Here is a 19,913-nt window from a genome sequence, read left to right as displayed (position 1 = left end):
CCACAACTCCACCAAGATTGAGCTGGCAATGCTCTAAACTACACCACAACTCCACCAAGATGGAACTTCCAACTAGACCACACCACAGCTCCACCAAGACTTAGCTGCCTATGCTATAGACCACACATAAACTCCACCAAGACTTTGCTGCCTATGCTACTCCACCAAGACTTAGCTGCCTATGCTATAGACCACACAACAATTCCACCAAGACTTAGCTGCCTATGCTATAGACCACACAACTCCACCAAGACTTAGCTGCCTATGCTATAGACCACACAACTCCACAAACACGCAACGTTTTCCAAGATAAAGTGATGACCGTCAGACGAAACTCCAGCCTGTGATGAATCATTGTGAACACGCAGCTATTGGGATCTATACAATGCTTCTCTCCCTTACCTGTTTTTAACTGCTGGGATAGACTGGATTTAAACAAGGGAAAAAGATTTTAAAATCAGGTTACCTAGTACGCAGGGAAAGAGAACCGTTATAAACGTGAAGACTTGTATTGTCTGCCGTCTTTGAATGTAAGTTTAGTGTGTGTTTGCTGGTGTAAAATCCGCGTAAAGAACTCATTAAATTAAAATGGTTTTAGATTAGATACATTGCATGGAGAGCATTTGTGGTTTGCCAAATTTGTAGGACACAAAAAATTTAAGATTAACGTCTACCGTCGTTTAAACGCGGGTTATGGTTTACAACAAAAAATATTTTTAAATGAATCCGACTTCGAAGTGTACTGTTGTCTAATCTCTAATGTTATTACAATTAAAAATACAACTGATACTATTTTTTGTAAATATTTGAACAATATTATGTAATTAATTTTAATTGAGAACGCTTTAATTAATTTTATTTTCATTTAAGTAAAGAATGGGAATGAATGGGTTAATTTGATGTATTAGTTGTCATATATTGTACGTTGCCGCTTGTTGATGTGTTCGTCTGTAGGTTTTCTTGGTCGTCCGGCGTTGTCCATGGTAGAAGTATATTGAGATAAGCGTGGCCTTCCATCAGCGTTTCGTTAAAAGTTAGCTTAAGTGTTTCTTTCGGGCATCTATTAGGGGGGGGGGGGGGGGTAGAATCGAAACACGTCACGAACGAAATATAACTCCCACCGGGTTTGGTAGCTAGTAGATAGTTTTTATGTGTCAGTTTTAATTATATAGAATAACTCTTCTAAGATAGTAGTTTAATAGGCATTAACAGTGTTGAGCTACTGAGTTTTTTTTTTAAATTTACTGTGTAGAAACTACGTTATATTAAACTGTGTTAACGAGCATTTTGTTTTAGTATTTCATATGTTCAGTCTCTAAGTTCGCGTTGCGCTTTGAAGCCTGTTAAAAAAAAAAGTGCGTGGGCAGATTTTTGTTTAATTTATGCCAAATGGTTAACGATTTAACGAATGGAACTACACAGCACGAAATGTTTTATATTTTAAATTATACAAAGTACACTACAGAATTGCCCCTTACTTTAAAAAATGTAACTTAATTTAGTCAGAATAAGCAGAACTATTCTATAAAGCGAAAATAAAATAAATACGGAGATAACTTTCTTACATCGGGGTAAAGCTGGGTTATCTTTTCTTTCATACGCTGATCTGAGGGTAGCCTTATCAGCTATTCGTCTATTGAATTGTTCACCCAACAATGTGAGATGGGAGGGGGGGGGGGTGAGGAGAAATCGGCATTGCCACATGCAGCCTATGAATGAGTAAAGTAAAAGAAAAGTTTTCTTATCAAACCCGAAAGTCCATGGGGCAAGTGATGTAGAGTTCACCTAGGAAAGGATAGAGTGGTCAGCACTTTGCCCAGCCGCCTTTGCTCTCCCTAACGTGAGCTAGGTACCCATCAGAGTTGGGTGGACTCAAGGACGGCCTACTAACTTTAATCCGGATTAGAACTCGAGACCTTCGGGTTAGCAGTCTAGCGCTCTACTAAGCCACAAAGTCACATGTATGAATGAGTGCTACTACTAACAAGTGATGACAGAACACAACTGAATAACTGAAACATTTGGTATAATAAACATATGTTGGAACAGAAGTTATTTTTATGCGATACAATTAAAAACACGGTCATACACACCGATACACATATACTAATTAATCTAAATTTCACACCTAAACCCTAACCATAACTCATTAGAACAACGTTTAGCCACCCCTTACGTTTTAAAAAAATATTAAAATACTAGAAGACAAGTTAAAGATGCTGATTGATGATCGCAAGATACCCTCCTAACGGAATTGAACAGCTTTGTAAATATGGTGAATAAGGAAAGAATTGTAAGCCTATCTATGAAAGAAGGTTTTTATTATTTCAAATGCAGCCTTATAATTCATTCAAAAATTTTAAAATAACATAATCGTCGTCATCACAACGGGTGGGAATTTAGTTTATATTGTTAAATTACACTTTATAAAATGGAATTCAAAGAAAAGCAATCGATAAAGGTAGGGATATGTTTGAATAAATGTACAAGGGACTAGAATGGAAGGAAAGTTAAGATTACTTACTTATATTAAAGAAAATATTATATAAGGGCATATAACATGCTTAAAATAAAAGATAAATAAATAAATATTACCGTAGGTTATATGCCTATATCTTAAACAGAAGTAGTCACCGTGAATGCATATAGAAACAAACGTTCGACAACTACGAACTAACCTACCATCGAGAGAAAACTATTTAACTCCTCATAATGTCACCTTATTTATCCAAACAAACAAACAAACAGAAAAAAATAAATGTAAAAAAAAAAACATACTTGATTCAATAAAAATAATTAAACTTGGTGATTTTCCAAGAAGAAACAAAAAACAACAAAAAATTAATAGTGAAATGGGACGGAGGTGAGCCTCTAATTGACACTAAGAGGAAAGGATGGTCTATCTCGTACGAGATCTGATCAACACGAGGGAACTCTGACAAGTCTCGTCTAACGTCACCGAGCAAGTGCTCACCCCACCCCTACACTGTCTGCAGACACTTTGATTGCTTCATTTCTGCCCTCACTTTGTGATAATTTCTGCCCTCACTTTGTGATAATTTATGCCTCCACTTTATGTCACTTTGTGATCATTTATGCCTCCACTTTATGTCACTTTGTGATAATTTATGCCTCCACTTTGTGAAACTTTCTACTCCCACTTTGTGATAATTTCTGCCCCCACTTTGTGATAATTTCTGCCCTCATTTAGTGGTGATTTCTGCAATTACTTTGTGTCACTTTGTGATAATTCCTGCCCTCATTTAGTGGTGATTTCTGCAATTACTTTGTGTCACTTTGTGATAATTTCTGCCCTCATTTAGTGGTAATTTCTGCAATTACTTTGTGTCACTTTGTGATAATTTCTGCCCTCATTTAGTGGTAATTTCTGCAATTACTTTGTGTCACTTTGTGATAATTTCTGCCCTCATTTAGTGGTAATTTCTGCAATTACTTTGTGTCACTTTGTGATAATTTCTGCCCTCATTTAGTGGTAATTTCTGCAATTACTTTGTGTCACTTTGTGATAATTTCTGCCCTCATTTAGTGGTAATTTCTGCAATTACTTTGTGTCACTTTGTGATAATTTCTGCCCTCATTTAGTGGTTTATTTCTGCAATTACTTTGTGTCACTTTGTGATAATTTCTGCCCTCATTTAGTGGTAATTTCTGCAATTACTTTGTGTCACTTTGTGATAATTTCTGCCCTCATTTAGTGGTAATTTCTGCAATTACTTTGTGTCACTTTGTGATAATTTCTGCCCTCATTTAGTGGTAATTTCTGCAATTACTTTGTGTCACTTTGTGATAATGTCTGCCCCCATTTAGGGGTAATTTCTGCAATTACTTTGTGTCACTTTGTGATAATTTCTGCCCTCATTTAGTGGTAATTTCTGCAATTACTTTGTGTCACTTTGTGATAATTTCTGCCCTCATTTAGTGGTAATTTCTGCAATTACTTTGTGTCACTTTGTGATAATTTCTGCCCTTATTTAGTGGTAATTTCTGCAATTACTTTGTGTCACTTTGTGATAATTTCTACCCTCACTACGTGATAATTTCTGCCCCCATTTTGTGATAATTTTTACCCACACTTTGTGATAATTTATGCCTCCTACACTTTGTGATAATTTATGCCTCCTTTTTGTGATAATGTATGCCTCCACATTGTGATACTTTCTGCCCTCACTTTGTGATAATTTCTACCTCAGTTTATGTCACTTTATGATAATTTCTGCCCTCAATTTGTGATATTTATAACTTTCTACCCTCCAATTGTACTTATTCCGACTCCCTGCTGACAAGAATTCTGACGCTAATAAAGTAATTTCCTATTCACAGAATCGTATCCCTTAAAAAAAAGGCTGTGATGAGTGTTAAAAATTTCCTCTCCCGTTGACGGCACGTCTCCTTGTGTGTAAGAATGTAACGACAGCGTTGATAGAATGGAATGGCTTGCTATAGTATTACGGTGCCAAATTTTAAATCTTCGTTCTTACAGCATTAGTAACTTGATGTTTTTTTTTTGTTTTTTTTTATGCTTCTCACACACTAAGCTAACTTCTATACTTTCAGTAGCGAGCTGAAAATAGATAACCATCTATCACAATGGACTTTATGAAAAAAAAAAAAATTCTAACATAAACTGGAAAACGGCAATTTAGGAATGTGTTCTATGCTTACGCTAACATACGGAAACGAGGCAGAATATAGATGTATATTATTTTAATTTAAAAAAAAAAAGAAATACATTCTTTAGTTTTAGAACGTGTTTCTAAATAAGATACAATTCTGAAACGAATTCATGTATGAAAGAAATAAAGAAAAGAAATATCTTAATGGAAAATATATAATTGTTCTGTAAAAATAACTGCTTCCAATTTTACACCTTACAATACAGATTCTTTGGCTTAAAAGTAAATCCAACTTGTTATCAAGACGACATTACTTTAGCATTAGTTTAATAAAACTTAATCCAACGTTTAAATAAAACATTTTTTTTTAACTTAACAATATTAACAGTTAATACATTTCATGGTTAAAACTCTCGAAGCAAATTTGTGTCGATATTTTCTATACACCCCGTCATATAAATGTAGTAATTGAAAAAAGGGATATGTATTCACTTAAATTTTTGCACATTAAGTAGAACAAATTAAGATCAATCTAAGCTTGAAATTATAAACTTTTTTTTTTTAAATTTAGATGTTTAAACTTGGCAGAGTGAAAAAGTTCTAGAAATATATAGGTATCAGAGGTCAAGAGGTCAAGAGGTCAAGAGGTGTAGTGATTACATGGTTAGGTGACGTGGTGAAACTATATGGTGATGTAGTTAATTCATGATGTCAAGTTTTCCCTTTCAAACCTGACGGTCTATTGGGCAAGTGAAGTAGAGTTCACTTGTTTCTGTGACCTCAGCATATGAAGAGATAGTGTGGTCAGCACTATGCCCATCCCCTTTACTTTCCCTAACGTAAGTTAGGTACCCATCAGAGTTGGGTGGACTCAGGGACGGTGTACTGACTTGAACCCGGATTCGAACTCGAGACTTACGGGTTAGCAGTCCAGCTCTCTACCGCTAGACCACTCCGTCCCACAATTCTTAAACAATGATGTCCAATAGTTAAGCCATGACGTGTGCAGTGGTTAAACCATGACGCGCATTCTTTAGACCATGAGGCAGTGGTGTCGGTGGGTCGGGTGTCACCCGGGGCGGTGCCACAACCTCCCCCCCCCCTCTTTTCCCCACCCGGCTTAAAACTCTTTACAGAAAGTACTAACGTTGGTTATAAATTCAGCTGGTTGTAGTATCGTTTTCTATTTCGTTAGCACGTTTACGTCAGGGTGTAACACACACACACACACACACACACACCTACCCCCTACCCCCTCCCTACACACTCACCCTTCTCGAGTTTTTTTTTCAATTTTGCTCTTAGTTAGAAGACTTTTTAAATCTAATGAATCATTTATTTAACGTAAATGATCGTTTTATGCTATTTATATTTTGCTTTCTTTGCCTTGGTGTCACCCCACCAAATGGTGTCACCCCACAAAATGGTGTCACCCCACCAAATGGTGTCACCCGGTGCGGTCCGCACCTCGAAATCCCTCCCCCCCCCCCCCGCTACGCCTCTGCCATGATGTGCAATAGCTAAACCATGAGTAGCACTCTTCTTGCCCATGAGGTGCACTGACTAGACCACAGGTGCACTGGCTAGACCATGAGGCGCACTGGCTAGACATGATGTGCACCCTTTAGCTTATAATGTGTACCCTTTAGCCAATGATGTGCATCCTTTTGCCTAAGATGTTTACACTTTAGCCCATATTGTGCACCCTTTTGCCTATGATGTGTACCCTTTAGCCATACTGTGCACCATTTAGCCCATATTGTGCACCATTTAGCCCATATTGTGCACCCTTTAGCCCATATTGTGCACCATTTAGCCAATGATGTGCAGTCTGTAGCCCATGAGTTGCACTGGACAAACAATCGCGAATATTACTGGTATTTAAAAAAAAAGATTTATGTAAATGAAATGCTTGATTATTCTCGCTGAAAATAAAGATAAACAATTTACCTTGTTCCTTTGACCCCCCCCCCCCCCCCCCCCCCCCACATAAAAAAAAATTACAGTTAAGGAATGTAAAAATGCAAGAAGATTTGTGCTAATTAAACAATAACAAAAAAAAAATTAAAACCGGGTCATCTAAAAATAGATGCATCATAAAATTTGTATTGATGAATCAGTAAATAAAATATACTTAGTATTGTTTAAAAAAAAAACTAAATAAACAGAAGAATAAACCAAATGTTCTTTATAGCACTTTGTATTTCGAAACATTTTTTTAGTTATTGCACACTCTTTATAAGAATATATTAAAGTAAACTTCGACAACACAGATTCTATTGTAGGCATCTGCATACTTTATTCAAAAAAGTATCTATACAATTTGGTTTAAGCTATATAATTCAAGATGTGAATTTTTCTTTACAAAGCTTGATTTGAATAGGTTCACAGGCATCGAATTTTTTAGCTCATAAAAGAATAGACAGCAACCTTAGTAATAAAATCACTGAAATAGGGATTAAGGTCTTACCGGGGATAATATGTTCCAAATCTAAGGAAACAATACAATAGACCACCCGCTCTCTTGTTAAAATAAACAGCGCATTATCCAAATTTGTTGTTTGTTTTAAAGCCCGAGTGTTTGAATGTTTGCTCAGTTGTGTGAGGAAAATATAAAAATTGTTTATAAAAAATATTACTCATAAAGAAAATGAACAGAAGAGATGAAAGAAACGAAAATTATTTTTAAAAATTCCATATTTTAATAGATCGTTTTTTTAAAAAATTAGATAAAACATTTTTACCATCAGAACAATATTTATTTTTTTGTGCTTCATGAGTCATTGTGGTGTTTTTACTATTAAATTCTCAAAATTTAATTATGAAATATTTATTCATGATACGCTTAGAATGGCATTTACTTTGCTCTAAAAACCTGCACTAGTTAAACATTGCGTGTTCTATGAAGCGCATAGAAATTACTCCTGTAATGTTTATGTATATGTCGAGCTCATTTTTCCAAAAGTTTTGGAAAAGATAACAACGAAGAAAACAAACCTAAAACCCGGGATCTACATGCCAAGGGTTTTATTTATTCAAAACGAAGTAAATTATTTTGTTATTTTTCTTCAGAATTTTTTTTTTTGTTCCCTATTAAAAGCTGGTGCGTTCAACAGTACAACCTTGATTTCTTAAATGTATTAGTCATGACAAATATTTATAAGGATACGCATACGCATAGCCATACCCATAACAACATCCCAACATATAGGCTACACATACAGATGCACGTACACATACACAAAGAAAGACATAGGCCTAAATGCAAAAAATAAAAATAAAATAAAAGGAAAGCAGAAATAGAGAAGAGCTATCTAGGAATCGGAAGGTCATGTAGAAATGGTAGGGCTATTGTAGGAATTGTAGGGCTATCTAGGAATCATAGGGTCATCTAGGAATTGTAGGGCCGTCTAGGAATCATAGGGCCATCTAGGAATTTTAGGGCCGTCTAGGAATCATAGGGCCATCTAGGAATTTTAGGTCTATCTAGGAATTGTAGGTCTATCTAGGAATTGTAGGTCTATCTAGGAATTGTAGGGCTATCTAGGAATTGTAGAGCTATCTAGGAATTGTAGGGCTATCTAGGAATCATTAAGAACCATCTAGTAACGGAGGGGGTATTTAGGAAAGAAAGGGACTATTTAGGAAAGGTAGGGGCTATTAGGAAATATTTGGGGCTATTTAAGAAAGGTTGCGGTCTGATTAGGAAAGATATGGGGCTATTTTGGATATATATATATATATATATATATATATATATATATATATATATATATATATATATATGGGGCTATTTAGGAAAGATATGGGGCTATTTAAGAATGGTAAGTGTACTGTAGGAAAGTTAGGGACTATGTAGGAAGGGTAGGAAATGTAAGGGATATTTAGGAAACGTATGGGGCTTTTAAGGAAGATGTAAGGCCATTTAGGAACGGTAGAAAAGGTAGAGGTTTTTAGGAAAGGTAGGGGTTTTTAGGAAAGGTAGGGTTTTTTTAGGAAAGTAGGGGTTTTTAGGAAAGGTAGGGGTTTTTAGGAAAGGTAGGGGTTTTTAGGAAAGTAGGGGTTTTTAGGAAAGGTAGGGTTTTTTTAGGAAAGTAGGGGTTTTTAGGAAAGGTAGGGGTTTTTAGGAAAGGTAGGGGTTTTTAGGAAAGGTAGGGGTTTTTAGGAAAGGTAGGGGTTTTTAGGAAAGGTAGGGGTTTTTAGGAAAGGTAGGGGTTTTTAGGAAAGGTAGGGGTTTTTAGGAAAGGTAGGGGTTTTTAGGAAAGTAGGGGTTTTTAGGAAAGGTAGGGTTTTTTTAGGAAAGTAGGGGTTTTTAGGAAAGGTAGGGGTTTTTAGGAAAGTTAGGGGTTTTTAGGAAAGGTAGGGGTTTTTAGGAAAGGTAGGGTTTTTTTAGGAAAGGTAGGGTTTTTTAGGAAAGGTAGGGTTTTTTAGGAAAGGTAGGGGTTTTTAGGAAAGGTAGGGGTTTTTAGGAAGGTAGGGTTTTTTAGGAAAGGTAGTGGTTTTTAGGAAAGGTAGGGTCTTTAGGAAAGGTAGGGGTTTTTAGGAAAGTTAGGGGCGGTTTCGAAAACGGCTGGACAACTTAGAAATGTTTCACTGCACAATACGACACAAACTTATTGTCCTCTTAAGTTCACTGATTCAAGTTTTAGACCTAAAACCCTGCCAAGTAGACGGTTAGGTTCATGATATGATTATAAGTACATTTTTCCTTGAATGACCCTACGCTTATTTTTTAAAACCTAATTTAAAAAACGAGAACTTTAAAGGATTAGGATGTTTTTTGTTTCTTTTTGTCGCTGTGGTAATTTTATGTAAGCAGCAAACTAAACGTTCAATATTTTACTTACATCACGAGTCGTACACAAGTTTTATTTCTAAAACAACGAACACCCCAAAACACAACGCAAGGGGAATGAACTTTAACATAGAAAGGGGAATGTACTCAAGAAACACACTCTAAAAAGTGAAGATTGAACATACTTGATAATGGACGCATCCCACTGTTATTATATGTAAAGCCATCAGTTAAGCCTTCCGTTTCTTTTTTTTTTCTTTTTTTTTCCCCTAAGAGAAGTTTAAGGTAAGGTCTGGTTTTGAAGAGCATGAACAAAATGGCCGCCGTTATCAGCTATCAATGTTCGTGGATATTTTAAGTTGGGGGGGGGGGGGGGGGGGTGAGGACAGATTGAAGCAACAGAATAGACTGGTAAAAATCATCATATTTCATTCATATGATATAGTCTGTCATTTATATGGCTTCGTTTATCAATCATATGACGTTGTTTATCATTAATATAATGTGTAATTCGATTATAAGTTTTAAGGAAGAACAATTAGAATTAAAGGAATTTATTAGTTTGCAAAATTTAAAGATTATCCCTCACTCAAATATCTGCTTATTCTAATATTTTGTAAAATGCGATCATTTTAGTTAATTCATTTTCATCTTTTCTAAAGCAAATAAGTTAAGATGTTAATGTATATAAATATGAATGTAAATATTTATTTCTAATTAATTCTAATTTCTAATTAAGATCTTGATTATTTTTTTTAAAATTAGACAGATGCAAACTGAAATATTGTATTCAAATAACAAAGCCTTAACAAATAAAACTAGCATATTAGCAGACGAAAAGTAAAATCCACACACGTGAAGGCCTACATCTAATTCTTAGATCATGTCAAAAATTCTATTGAAATAAAATGTGAGAATATTTTTTGGCGATCAACGTCATAACCCATCTTTAGCTAGCCAGAAATTAAATTAACCATGGATGAAGTCACACAGAAGAAGATGCATATCCATGCATGCTAACGATTCCATGCCTGTTAAGTTTATAGACTCTTAAAGTAAAAAATATATATATATATATAAACAAATTATTAACATTTCCGACAATGCAATTTTACGACTTGAGCCTGGGATTCGAACTCAAGTCTTTCGGGTTACCAGTGCCATTTTAAATGTGTACCCCACTGATTGATTAAATCAAGAAAAAAACTATTGACTGTTCCTAAAAAATATTTCTATGATTAACGTCTATAAAGAAGAATCAATCACCACCTCTCTAGACAACAACAGCAACTTCTAACAGAAAAATGTGAACCGCCCTTACCCCCACCCCCATAGCCTTACCCCCCCCCCCCCCCCCCCCCCAGCGTATTTCTTCATTAAAAGCTGTGGAACACAAAAGAAGATGGCTGCATCTCGCGCGGAGAAGGGAGAGCAGCGTGGCAGTGATACCCGCAGTATCTGAACACCATTTATTTATTTACACACCGCTACTCGGTTTTTTTTTTCTTTTCACCCCCCCATTCTTTCCCCCCTCCCTCGTCGCTTTATACCAACCCGGCTAATCGAAAGGCCCTCTCTGTTAAACGGTTCGATAAAAATTTAATCACCGGCGGTATTTCTTAAGTAACATTTAGATAACGGGTAGGGGATGGTGGGGGGTGCTTGTTTAAGAATGGTGCACTTGGATTAGGTAATATACAATTAAGGAAATAGGCGGTGTATTGAGATGCAGGTTGGTCGTGTTAGATCTGGGGGTAAAGGTTTCTTGGGGGAGGAAAAGATAACTCTGTTCTATACTTGTTAGGGGTGGTCCAAGTCTAGTTCCTAACCTTTTCCTTTGTACCCCCGGCACACACACACACACACATACACACACGCGCACGTGCACACACAGACACACAAGTGCAGGAAACACACATGTATTCACACGCAAACGCAGACCCACACACGCGCGCGAACACACACACGCACCAAACACATACAAGCACCACACACACACTCGCACATATGGGCAACACGCACACAGACACCACACACACACATGTAAATACAACGCACGTACACACCACGATCACTTACACCACGTACATATTACACATGGATCACACACCACATACATACAAAGACCAAGCTTGCACACTCACCACACACACTCCCACACATACATTCATAAATACCACAATCCCTTACACCACTTACATATTACACATAGATCACAAAACACACGTACATTAGTATGCACTACCAAACAACACACACACACACACACACCCCTCTACACCATCACATACACATTAATTTCAATACAACATAGCTACGCAACAAACATACCACAACTTATGTAGGCTATATGCTGTAGTTTTATACACAAAATTAACGTAAATTATTTTATTACAACTATAACGATCCATGTGCGCACGTGTGCAATAATTCTGCATGTATACCGTAAATCTCTTCTTTTCAATAATCCAATACATTTAAGCTCTCCTAAGCACAGTGGCATCCATATTAAAAAAATAACATATTATATAATGTTACTGTATTCATTGATTAAATACCGTAGTGAAAACTACAAGACAAGTGTGCAACGATTCAACTAATAAAATAACGAATGCTGCCTGCAATTTGTACGGAATGTTTACAGTTCACAAACAATATACGTAGCAGTGTTTCTTTCAGCCCTTTATTCCTGGAGTGGGTGGGTGGGGGGCACTTGAAATTTTCGGAGGGGGGCAGAGCACCCCCCCCCCCCTCCATCGGAGAGATGCCTGAAAGAAACTCTGATACCTAGCTTTAAAATGTTATATGAGGATTTACAACGCATGTAAAGACAGTTAACTAAAAGCTTCCCATCTTAAAGTCACAAGGTAAACGTTGACGAATGATCTACTAGCTAGAACACCATCGACTGAAGGCCTAAACGTTGCTGAAAGTTTTAGCTAGAACACAATCGACTGACGGCCTAAACGTTGATGAAAGTTCTAGAACAACATCAACTGACGGCCTAAACGTTGATGAAAGTTCTTCTAGCTAGAACATAATCGACTGACGGCCTAAACGTCGGCTAATGTCCCATGGCAGTGAAAGACAAGGTAAAGATCAGCAACAACCTGGGACCCCGATGCTCCTGGTACTGACTCCAAACCACAGGTACACCACAGGTACACCATAGGTACACCACAGGTACACCACATGGAAGACATTCGCGAGAGAACAACAACAACTTCAAGGAATAGTCAGGAAACACGGGACTACGTCGTATTGCATGGGTCATATAAAATGGGACGCACTTATACAAATTACAGTGTAAGCGGGATGTAAACACCAATTTATACAGATTACAGGGGTCATATAAAATGGGACGCACTTATACAAATTACAGTGTAAACGGAATGTAAACACCAATTTATACAGATTACAGAAGTCATATAAAATGGGACGCACTTATACAAATTACAGTGTAAACGGAATGTAAACACCAATTTATACAGATTACAGGGGTCATATAAAATGGGACGAACTTAAACTTATACAAATTAAAAAGTAAATTTGGGTTTTGGACACCAATTTTCTCAGATTTCAGAAGTCATATACAATGGGAAACAACTTTAATCTAAACAAATTACATGGTAAAATGGGATGTAATCACTAATGTATACACACTGGATATGTTATTTAAGGTGGGACGAAACAATGACGTGTACAAATTACAAGGCAAAATGGAATCTAAACACCAATTTATACAGATTTCAGAGCTCATATTGTAGGGATTATACAAAATGGGACGAAGCATTAATTTACACAAAGTACAAGGTTAAACAATATATAACGAAACTTATACAGTATAAATTGTGACGTAATCACCAACTTATACAGAACACAGGTTTACTATAAAACATAGTTACACTATTTATTTTCCAAGGGGTTTTATAGAAGAGTACGTACAACCAAACTTTTACTAACTACACAGAGTTTCTTAAGCTACTTAAACATAAACTTAGACAAATTACAGGGAAATTAGTATACATAAATTTAACCCACATTATTTTCAAAGTACGGGGATTTCATTAGACATAACTTAAATCCAATATGTATAAAAATTGCAGGTGATTTATTAGACAACTTAAAACCAAACATATACAAATTATATGGGACTTAAGACATAGTATAAACCCAAACTTATACAAATACGGGGAATTGACGAGATTACTTAAAGCCAAATATGTACAAATTACAAGGAATTTATTCAACACAACTCTTTAACATACTATAGCGATCTTATACAACTGGACTATATCCCTACTTGTAAAAGTGTTCTCAAACAAGCGCACTACATCCCTACTAGAAGTGTTCTCAAACAAGCTCACTACATCCCTACTAGAAGTGTTCTCAAACAAGCTCACTACATCCCTACTACTAAGAAGTGTTCTCAAACAAGCACACTATATCCCTACTTATAAAAGTGTTCTCAAACAAGTACACTACATCCCTACTAGAAGTGTTCTCAAACAAGCACACTACATCCCTACTAGAAGTGTTCTCAAACAAGCACACTACATCCCTACTTGTCGAGAGAGTTAAGAAAATACAGTGCCGGAACCTTTGCGTGTAGCCGTCATGAAAAAAGTCGCAGACTGAGCAGTGAATCCTGCCCAACAGACACGCTACAACCATAAATAAATGCACCTGACAACGATGTGTCTCAGAGCTCCACGCGAGGGGGTGGGGTTGGGGGGGGGGGGATCTTGTAAATATATCATACAGTACAAACACCTACAACATCCCACTGTCCGGGTGTAAGACATTAGGCAAACATTACCCGGGGTAAAATGTGTATTTGCCGTGTCATGAATATTCCTCTTAATCTAACCTGGGTAGGTGTGTGCACAGAAATTTTTTTTTATACATCCCGATAAATACAAAAGTAGGAAATAGTATATCTCATTTCTCATCGTCAAATCCAATTTTCAAACGTGTATTTATTTTTATTTAAAAAAAATTTCAAACAACAATACTGATAGATTTAATGTGGGGTTTTTGTTTGTGCGTGTTTGTTATTTCAAAATTAGAACTGACGGCAGTTTAAGTGTACAAATTACACGTCTGGCGGAAGAGTGGAGTGCTCTAGTAGGTTCTCCACTGGAACCCACATCCAACCGCACCGACCTCTAGTGTGCTTCCCTACCCCCTGCACCACGCCAGCTCCGACTAATTAAGTTAAAAGTAATAGAAACGATCTTGGCTTTTAGCTCTACGGGGGGAAAACACAACATTACCTGTTGTGTTGAGAGAGATGGGGGAGGGGGGCAACTTGATAGGAAACGTCTTTTATATTCAGAATGAACACGATTGGGATCTATAACTCAGTACAAGTTTAAGAAAAAAAAATGTTGCTTTTTATAATAAAATCTTTAAAAAAATACGTAGCAATTAACGAAACAGTTTAGAAATATGGCAGTCACCGTCTGTTGAGTTATTTTTAAAAGATGGCGCAAAGTCTACTACAGTCTCGAAAATATCGGGGCTACATGCCATAAAATAAGATAAAGCTATTTCTACAGTAGCTTCCACAATTTCCAAGCTATTTCCCACGTTGTGTTAAAAGATAGGGAATATCTGAGCTATTTTCTACACCTTAAAACCCTGCCGGATCTCGCCCCGCCCCCCTCCCCCAACAACGCAAAACTTCGTTTAAAATATCATGTTTTCGTTTTGTCCGCGATTCTCCTCTTGAAGTCGTTCCATTGAAATAAATTCTCGTCTGCTATGAATGAGCACTCCACGTACATCCGTCAGTGGAGACCACTTTGGGACGGGTATTGGATCGGTGACACAGTAACACGCTTGTGACTACACGCTAGTGACTCCTCGCAACTGACTCGTGACTCCAAGTACAGCCGTCAGTGGGGACCACTTTGGGAGGGGTACTGGATCGGTGACACAGTAACACGCTAGTGACTCCAAGTTCCACGCTTCTGACTACTACGCTAGTGACTCTACGCAACAGACTCATGACTCCAAGTAGGCATACGACACTAGTGACTCTACGCAACAGACTCGTGACTCCAAGTTCCACGCTTGTGACTACCACGCTAGTGACTCTGAGCACCAGACTCGTGACTCCAAGTTCCACGCTTGTGAATCAACGTAGCACGCTTATGACTCCATACTTGTGACTCCACGCACAAGACTTGTGACTCCAAGTTCCACGCTTGTGACTACCACGCTAGTGACTCTACGCAACAGACTCGTGACTCCAAGTTCCACGCTTGTGAATCAACGTAGCACGCTTATGACTCCATACTTGTGACTCCACGCACAGGACTTGTGACTCCAAGTTCCACGCTTGTGACTACCACGCTAGTGACTCTACGCACCAGACTCGTGACTCCAAGTTCCACGCTTGTGAATCAACGTAGCACGCTTATGACTCCACACTTGTGACTCCACGCAACAGACTTGTGACTCCTAGTACCACGCTAGTGACTCTAAGCTCCACGCTTGTGACTCCTCGCACTAGATTTGTGACTACAAGTACCACGTTTGTGACATCACGCACTAGAGTTGTGACTCCGCGCACCAGACGTGTGACTCCAAACAGGCCTACCACGCTAGTGGCTCCACGCAACAGATTCGTGACTCCAAGTACCACTCTAGTGACTCCACGCAACACACTCTGACTCCACTAAGGTCTAGCACGTCAGAAAACCGTCTCTCTTAGATTGATCGAGGCAGATGCGTTACCGTTTTAAGTAAACAAATGAGAATACCGCTTTTTTTTTTTATTTCTGAATGATTCAAACCAGTTGAAAAAAAAAAGATATTAAAGAAGAATACAACTCGTTCAAAAAAGTTGACTTGGAATGCTAGAGTAGTTCCGGCACCAGTCGAGCTTTACTCGAGGTTTATGAACTAGGAACCGGATTAAAGCGATGTTTATCTTTAAGATCTTGCTGGTCACAGTGTGTAGAGCGTTGGGAACGTCTGCTCTAATGTGGAGTGATTGTGTGATTGTGTTTTGCTTCAAGTTCAGTTAAATGGTCTCGACGTAAGTTCAACTGATGGTAATACCTACACAAGTGTAATAATTTATAGCCATGATTTTTAAGGGGTTTAATCGTGAACCTGTGGCCTTCACTAATAGAAAGATTATATCCTTATATTTATTTTATGTCAGCAAATATGTACAGTCACACGATGAGAAAGAAAAAAAAAGGGGAGGGGGGGGGGGGTGACAGTACCGAACGACACCATTCAGGGGAAGGGTGACACCTCATTGAAAATTAGTAAAATTTAATTACAAAATAATGTTTTACCCAGTTAAAATTAAAAAAAAAATTAGTAGGGAGAAGGGTGACACCTCAGCGAAATTTAGTAAACTTTAATTTCAAAATAATGTTTTACCCAGTTAAAGCTTTTAAAAATATATAGTAGGGAGAGGGGTGACACCAAACCGAAAATGGTAAATTGATAGAAGAGGTTGGGGATGACACCCCAACAGTAGATTGAGTGTTCTTTATATTTCCCTAGATGCCTGGTTTAAAATGGTTTAAAATTAAAAACATAGGTTCTATTTATACAGATGTTATACTGTTGATGAAACTGATTAAATAATTATCAAAGAGAGCATGATAAAAATTTAGTAAAATAGCAGTGTAAAGATTTTACTTGTCACGTAAAGTAAAGTAAAGTAATCACAGTAATTATTCTTTGATTAATTAATTTTTTTTTTACTTTACACCTCATAATCAGTGTTTCTTCCAGACTTTTTTCTCCGGGGGGGGGGGCACTTGAAATCTTAGGGGGGGCGGTAAACTTTCTTCGGGGGGGGCGGTAAACTTTCTTCGGGGGGGCGGACACGGTTAAAAGTATATATTTTCTATATAAATTATATAAATTTCATTTCGTTCGGGGGGGCGGTAAAAATTTTTCGGGGGGGCTTTGCCCCCCCCCCCCCCCCCCCGAAGAGATGCCTGGAAGAAACTCTGCTCATAATACATCCCTAAATAAATACCAAATGAAATATTAGTAATTTTACACAGTTTTTAAAAAAATGGCTATTTATTTTTGCCCAACAATTAAAAATTAAGTAATAATAATGAGAAACCGACAATCTAAACGCGTTGTTTGTTTTTCTCCATTCTATTTTCGTGACGTGGATTGGGCAACGTTTGGCTAAACTTAGCTTCGTTTCTATCTCTATTTCGTTGTAACCCAAGTTTCTAACTAAAATAACAAACGTACCCAGTACAAGCCACGGGCGATGGGTTAACTGTATATACAGTTAGCACTTATATTAGGTATGTATGGTATTATTATTAACAAACGACACACATGACTAGTTATATTGCCTGAATAAATTAAAATCATACATTTTTTTTATAAATAATTATTTTTTAATTATATATTAATTTAGACAGGTAACTGTAATTTTTTCAACTAGTATGATTCATATAAACACATATAAACACATGTGTATACATACACTCGAGTCGAGTGTAGATTGGGATATAGAGCTGTGGTATTTTTTAACACAGCCGGCGTTGGTGTTTGTGTAAATCAGAATTAATGCATCTGTCAAAATACCTTTTTGTCTTTCACGTCAATCAAATGTGCTGGTTAATCCCACTCCCAAACAGCTGGTCAAATAAACCCCAAAAGTTTAGAGCTCAGGTGAATATGAGAGAGTGGACCATTGCATTATTTTATGTCTGTTACAAACATATATTATATGTAAATATATTTTCTCATGCTATATCTATTTATCTCTCTCTCCCTCTCTCTCTCTCTCTCTATATATATATGTATATAATATATATGTGTGTATAAAAGTCGGTTTAAAATTATTTCATGTTTTTGTAATATATATATATATATATATATATATATATATATATATATATATATATATATATATATATATATATATATATATTAAAACACAAAGACGGAAATAATTTAAAAGCGACATTTAAAAAAAACAAGATAGATCTACATTACGTCAGTATGCAACATAACCCAACGCCGCCATAATAAAATATGCTGAGAAATGTGCATTATGATTTATACAGTTGAACTAGATTTCTAGTGTTGCCGGCATATCCCGAACCAAAGGAAATTTTAAAAAGTAAACAAGTGTAGATGTATATTAAATTGTATAAAGTAGGTAGACTCTATATTCATAAATGAAAGATAGATCTAGGTACACAGCACACTTAAATTAAAGTAACTCAAAGCACACTCGTTGATCTAAACCTTTATCTAGATCTAGATATCTAGATCTAGATCTAGATCTAAGTTATGAATCCATTATTTTTACGAAAACTTAAAAATTCTTCTACCAGTACCTTGAGTTTTCGTTCTTTATTTTTCTCCAAGCGAACTGTGTTGAAATTAAATCCACTTTAAAACACACGCACTCCAAATGAAAACGTCATATTTTTTTTTTAATTTATTTTTTTGAACGACGAAAAACAAACGCGTTCGATCCGTCTATGAACAGCGAATGGTTGAACTCAATGTGTCACTGGCTCTCCTACCCCTCGCTTGTTCCACCTCTACTGTTCGCTAACTGCCGAGGTTTTTCATGGAGGGGTAGTTACAACAGGTTGGTTTAAAAATCTCGCTAGTCTCCCCTTACAAGCGAGCCAAGACGCGGTGTTATTGGCGAATAGGGTTTTTTTTTTTTTTAACTTAGCGGGACAGAAGAGTGCGAGAGAGATTTGATGGATGTGTGATGGTAATATTTAAGAACGCGACGAATGAAAAAAAAAGAGGATGAAAAACTGGCTATTGCTGTAATTAGGGTGCATACGAAACTACAAGAAAATACCCCTGATTAAATGACATCCTTTATTCGTTATTAAAAGGAATATTACGAAGCGCTGCTTTAAAGAAAACCGTCTAATGCCTTAAATCTTTAAGAAAAATATAGGACACCTAAGAGCCTACACATTGTATAAAGAAAACGTGGGAAAATATATTAATGTAACTTATTCTATGGGTTAAAAATATTTCCAATGCTGACAAAATTAAAGAAAAAAAAACGGCGTTAACATGAACTATAAATACAAATCCACTTCTCAAGTTTGTGATCGAGTATGTAAATGTGTATTAAAAAAACCTACTCGACATATGTCTACATTCTTTTATGCAGTAATTTTAAAAATGCCAACAATTTGTCTATGTAATCCATCAAGCAGGTTATTAAATTATTTGTTTGAGCAGATAATGTATTGTGGAAACAGACATTCATCAACCCGTGGGTGACACATACAAACACGGACGGAGTATAAGCTGTACATACTGCCAACACACTACCACTGACATTGCTGATATATACTACCAACCTACCCACGCTACTTAACTACCCACACTACCAACCTACCCACACTACCAACCTACCCACACTACCAACCTACCCACACTACTCACACTACCGACCAACCCACACTACCAACCTACCCACACTACTCACACTACCG

At 36.8% G+C, this 19,913-nt stretch overlaps 1 protein-coding gene across 1 annotated transcript in view; it reads right to left on the bottom strand.

Moving 5' to 3' along the window:
• Positions 1-19,049, bottom strand: part of LOC131930510 (protein Wnt-5a) — a gene marked incomplete at its 3' end in the record, with an annotated part of 33,755 nt that extends 14,706 nt beyond the window's left edge. The window contains exon 1 of the mRNA XM_059287036.1: positions 18,777-19,049. The remainder of the gene's footprint in view (positions 1-18,776) is intronic.
• Positions 19,050-19,913: the final 864 nt, after the last annotated feature.

This window comes from Physella acuta, unplaced genomic scaffold (genome assembly GCF_028476545.2).
Source record: "Physella acuta isolate Inbredline_101_S28 unplaced genomic scaffold, ASM2847654v3 ptg001790l, whole genome shotgun sequence".
Lineage (NCBI taxonomy): Eukaryota > Metazoa > Mollusca > Gastropoda > Physidae > Physella > Physella acuta.
The sequence above is the reverse complement of the archived record's forward strand: the minus strand, read 5'-3'. Positions and strand labels throughout refer to the sequence as shown.